The following is a 6,000-nucleotide window of genomic DNA, read 5'->3' on the forward strand; positions in this document are numbered from 1 at the left end:
CCAAAGGGTTTAGCTGAGATCTAAGAGGTTTGGGATTTTTTTTTCTAGAAATACATGATTTCAAATTAGAAGTCAGGCATGAACCTATTTTAGGCTGGAATGAACACAGCCTTCCTTTGGTAGAGAAAGACTTGATATATTTGTTACATTCCCTATATATCATATTGTAAAAATGCTGTCATGCACAAATACAAAACAGCTATTTGTTTGTGGATTAAGTAAACTTCTGCTGCTTTTACAATCTTGGTATCAAACAAGGATTCAACAATTCCTTTTTCTGTTTACTTGAAGTAGGTAAAGGCCAGTAGTTTATTTGTCAGAATGTGTGATTCATCTACTTCAACCTCTCTGTTAGGGAAAACTAGTCTTATTTGTAGATAAAATAATAATAGACTGCTGGATGAAATACATTAATAAAACAAAAAGTTGTAACTTTAAATCATCTAAAAATGAAATTGCATAAATTTTATAATCCCCCCCTTCCTTGTAAAATGTGTTCAGAAAGAGGAGTTGATGGAGTTAATTTATCCTGCATAAAAGTAAGTAGTTAAAAATCTCTCCCTCTGTGAAGCTTTGCTTATTTTAGTCTCTTGTACAGTTTGGGCATCCAAATCCTGAAAGAGTACTGCAGACTGTGGGAGTAGAAACAGAGGAAAGGAGTAATGCAGAATCTTATTAATACAAATGCCAAAAAATTCCTAAAAAAACCCAAAGTACAACACCAAAACAGAATAAAAAACCCAAACCAAACCAAACCAAACAAACAGAAAAGACACCCAAAACCTTACAGAGGTCAATATTAGACCTAATCTACTTAACTTCTTGTGAACCAATGAAAGCTGTTTCTCCATTATAGATTTCTGCCACCATAGATTTGCTGGCAGGTCAGGCTTGTTAAGATGTATGATCCTTGACAGACATACCAGAAACCTTGAGTGGAAGCTAAACTGCACTTTTATTACTGAGACTTTGTCAGCATTCCTCTACTAGGAGCTCTGAATGGGGGCTGTAGCCTAGCACTATGTAACAGGAAAGCATTCCTCAAGCCACCATGGCCTAGGTACTGGTTAGGTGTTTGTTTCCAGTGTAACTGTCTTGATGCAGCCTTTACTTTGAGTACAGCTCCACCAGCACCTTGTGTTCCTTTTCCAAGACTGAGAATATAATGCAGAGAAACAAACATGCTCTAAAAGCAGTAAATGCCTGTTAATGTGCATTGGCAGTATCCCCAAATTTAAAGGGCTACAGCTTGTACAAAGTGAAAAGACTTTAACATGACCCTTTGTTCTTTCTTTTTTTTCAAATTATTTCAAATTATATTAATTTTTGATATGTTGTTATCCCTTCTCTTCTAATAATAAGTAGTGACACAAATAGATATATTATTTGCCTTATATTGGCTTTTCTAAAGTGCAAGAAAACCCTTGCAGCTGCAGGGTGGTTGCTATCTAAGTTTGGCATGTGCAGGATACAAACATGTAAGAATTAGACTGTCCAGAAAAAGTGAGCTTGGTGTTTGGTTGGTATTTCAGAAAAATATGATATTTGTATTTGAGAAAAAGGAGGTCACTAGTTGTTAGGGTAGCTACAGTACACACTGCATGTTTAAAATTAATAAATTTACCGCAGTTATTTATCAGTTTATGCCATGATATCAAGTACCTGTACTTAAGTACTTGTAGCCAGGTGTTTAGGAATGACAAAAAAACTGTGAGAAGGAAAGTTCTGCCTGTATTCTTCTGCCTGAGGAAGAAGTTGTTGAACAGGATACAATACTCAGGGAACTTGATATAAAAAAAAAAAAAAAAGTGTGTGCAGGAAGGAATTATCATATTCTGAACAGTCAAAAAGGCTTTAAATTGGATACTACTAAGGGGTGTGAGTTTTGATTAAATAAAATAATAACCCTTCATCAAGACTTCCTTTTTTTTTTTTCTTTTTCTTTTTCTTTTCCCTGACCTAGTTTCTGGGAATTTGTTTATTTTTCAGTAAGATTGATGATTGTAGTGAGTTTATAGTCCCTCAACATCATCTGCACATCTTTGGTTAAAAAACAGTGTCAGTGTCAGAAATGTAGAAACATTGACAGTTGGTGATAAAACTACTCAGTTAAAGTTGGACTCTATGCAACTTCTTCCAGGTATCCTTTATTTTTGTCATTTTCCCCTTATTCTTTCTTTTATGTATTTTTTTTCCCCTTTGGAGAAATCCTCTGGCCAGAAGAAGCAAGGATTCAGTGAGAATTTTTATTGATGGGTTGCAAAAAATATTTCTGTAAGCCTACCCAGATGATGATCCTCCTTTGAGTATTTTTAAAGGTTTATTAAATATTATAGACATCTAAAGTGTTCTTTTATTTTGTTCTGGTTGAGAGTTCACGGTTTGCATACTTGCTGTCTGATGTTGTTTTTGAGTTCAGTTCTGTCATTTCAATACTGGAGAGCTGAGATGTGTTCTTACACGTGTCTCACTCCAGCGGTTAAAAATTTATGCTGAAAACAAGGAATCCAAACGAGTTAAGTAGAACAGCAGCTCCCTCTAGTGCTTTTTGATCCCTTTCCTTGAAGAGTAAAGAGCAGTTTAAAGCTTCTGTTAAATACACTATTCATTTAACTCACAGAGGCATTCTGAACATTTCAATTGTGAAATCAAAATCTCTGCACCCTTCAAATATATTTCATACATTTTCTTTTTTGCTTTTATATCTAAAGTCTTTTGAAAGAGACAACATCTCTCTCACATGCTTCACTCAAATGGAAATGCTGATTTGATGAAACAAAAAGAAATACTATCACAGTAGGATGCTGTGAGGCTGTAAGACCTGACTGCAGAACTGAGCAGATAGCTTTGTTCTGCTGGAGCTGCTAACAAAAATATCTGCAGGCCGTAGCAATGCAGGAGAGGTTACCAACAGAAAATAGATTGCTTTGCATAGGTACAATGCAGTTGCTTTCTTCTTCCCACACTGTTTTTTTTCAGTATTAAAAACCAAATATACGGAAGTGTCTGGAGTTATTATTTATATGCTGTTAGCTTAAGGATGTACAGGCCAGTTTGGTAGTATTCACTGAGGGAAGATGTTTTTTCTGGTCTTGGGTTGTAGAATCACTACCTGCCTTTTTTTGTGTAGAGTTCTGTTAAGATGTCATAATTTGGTTTTCTATTTGTCCTGCTTAGAAAATAACTGCACAATGTCTGGCATTGTTTTACATACTATAGTAATTTGTGGGAGATTTTGTGGTTGGGATTTCTGTTGGTTTGCTTTTATTTTTACCTTTACAGGAATCAGCAGTCACATATTTCTATTTACATAGGCTAGAGGACAGAAAAAGAAGTTCTACTGGTTTCACCATTAAGGGTTAATTTTATATTTTCCTGTCCCAATTTTATGACTTTACTGGAACTGTTATCACTGGAGGAATTCCATTCCTCCATAGTCCTCCCCCTTTTAGTAGGAAATCAGGTTGTTTTAAAATAAGGAGTGCCAAGCTGGGATTGTGCTACAGACTTCCACCTGTATAACAGTGTTCTTTGGGGTGAACTTGAATATGATTTCTGGCCAGTGTTGCTGTTTGGCAGAAGGGAAGAGCTGTCAGCACTCATTTTTAAATGTGGGAATAATGAGGACTACCTGATTTGACCAAGTGCCATCTTGCCCAAGAAGCTGTCTGTGGCAATGCAAGTAAATAAACTTTGGGTCCCCTCAATCACAGGTTACTGAACTGCAATCACATTTTTCATCCTCTTGAATCTGCTGTTTTCCACCAACATGTCCAAAGTTATTGTTTGCAATGAGAATAGTTATTTCACAGTTGCTATAGCCCTTGAAGCTCATCATTCAGCTCCTCAGTTACCTTTGCAAGGGGCTGAACTTCAAATCTTTTATGTTCACAGCTATTCTTGCTTAGAAGGTTTGTGTTTCTCCTTACAGTCTTAAAATAAAACAAAAAAAAAAAAAAGGGGGGGGGGGGGGAAGGCGGGGAAGGGGTGCTTCATTTTTGTTCGTGTTGCATGTGAGGCAGTAGAGGAGTTCACAGACTACTTGAAGTACTTCATTTAATTCCGTAACAGTGTTGTTCTCTTGTTATTCAGTATGTATGTCAATGTCACAAAACCTAGTTATCTTAAGTAGCCAGCAGTTTGCCTTGGAAATCTCATTTCCTCTGCCTCAGGAAATACTGTCATTCCTCTGCCGATATTTTTAAAGGGAATAAATGTTATCAGTTAATTACAATAAACAGAAAATTAAAGCAATGATAACTGAAAATTGTCAGTATCACTTCTGGTATTCCTGGACATTCAGAGGCTTTTTAGAAGAACACTGGAAACGCTTACGTGGTAGGTTGAGGATGGCTGGCAAGGGTTGGTCACATTGCTTGTTTCTATGCATTTAAGTTTTTTAAATCCATATCAAAATGTGGTTTATTTAATGTATTCTATTATGGCAGACGTCATGCCTTCATCATTCTTTCCATTTCCTCTTTGGAATAGTTATACAATACTGCAGGGCTGCACTCATGAGTTTCACGATTTTTTGCATTATAGTAATCAGAAAAAAACATTTTTTATTCCAATGGGCAGGCACAGGTCTGAAATACACAGATAAAGTTTTTACACTGAGTCACTTGCAGTGTGGTGTTCTCCAAAATGGCCTGTTCTTGAGGTGCAACCAGTGCAGTTTACTTGCTACACATTTTAATACATGAACTGTGAGACTAGGCAGACTTTTTTAAAAGTCTTATCTTTCCAGAAATGCAGATGAGCTATAAAAGCTAAGGGGGGAAAATATATTATAAACCCCAGTAATTTCATAGTTGGGAACTATTTCTTTTAAGGCACTTGTATTTCTTCTATTCCTGCCTTGTCTATAGAAATGACATCTGAAACCTGTTTGTAATTTTGGAAAACAATCAGGACACATTTTCTGTTCTTTTCTTATTCATACAACTGCACTCTCTGGATGCTTCAGTTGTCTCAATTACCCAACTTGATACTAAAAAAGAAAAAGGAAACCCCACTCAAGTGAGCTTTTCACTGGCATTTGGGAAGTAGCAAGTCTGAAAAACATCCAAAGTGGCAGATGTGCAAAATTCTCATTCAAAACCTAGAAACTGCATGTAGAATAATTCTTTAACTGTTAATTTCATCGCTTCTCCACTTGCAAACCAATACTACTGGTTCGTTTTTTGTCTGTAGAGACTTCAGAATTTATTATAGAGCTCTACTAGTGGAAAAAAACAGTGTGGAAGGGAAGAAGGAGACTAGAGTTTAGGAAGACACTCTTGAAAAAAAGTATTTTCCATTGGATGCTCATTTTATTAACTTTATTTTAGTATGATGGAAAGATAGAATTTTTTGATTTGTGTAGATTTTTTAAAACAGAAAGACTAAAACAGATTTTTGTGCTACCAGAGGTAGCTGTGGCATAGTTAAGAATGCAACATAAATGTTGCCCATCACTGCATTAGTCATGCAATGGTTTGGGGTCTTTTCAAATTTATGTCTGTTTTTTAAAACTGTGATGTGCACAAAGGTTTTTCATTCTGTCAAAAAATATTTATTTGATGTATAAATAATATCTAAAAGATCATAACCAGTGGTAGATACAACATTCAGTCCTTCCTGGGTTGTGGGTTGCAGCAGTTTCATTTGTAGAAAAACAGTAAAAGAAACAACATGGTGGCAAATGAGAAGGGAGAATGAATTCTTATCTTTAACTGCCTGCAAGATTACAGAATCCTGCATGGATTGACACTGCAAGATTACCATGTTGAAGTGGAGACATTTAATTAGTAGGCAGTGTCATCACAATTCAGCCCCAATTCTCAATTGACATCTTTAATATAGATACCAAAGTAAAAATTCCACCATTTATTTTGAAATCAGAATTGAATTAGCAACTCATTCAAAGCATCATAACTATATTTATCTTATATTTCAACACCATTTTGAAGTGACAATTCACTTCCAAAATAATAGGAATGGAAAAATGTGTGAACT

The 6,000-nt window shown here is 35.6% G+C and overlaps 1 protein-coding gene across 1 annotated transcript in view; it reads left to right on the top strand.

The window, feature by feature from the left end:
* COL19A1 (collagen, type XIX, alpha 1) overlaps window positions 1–6,000 on the top strand; it is a 207,236-nt gene that overhangs the window by 143,531 nt on the left and 57,705 nt on the right. The gene's annotated exons all lie outside the window — the stretch shown is intronic.

The sequence above is a fragment of the Chaetura pelagica genome, unplaced genomic scaffold (genome assembly GCF_000747805.2).
Source record: "Chaetura pelagica isolate M959 unplaced genomic scaffold, ChaPel_1.0 scaffold150, whole genome shotgun sequence".
In the NCBI taxonomy this organism is placed as follows: Eukaryota; Metazoa; Chordata; class Aves; order Apodiformes; family Apodidae; genus Chaetura; species Chaetura pelagica.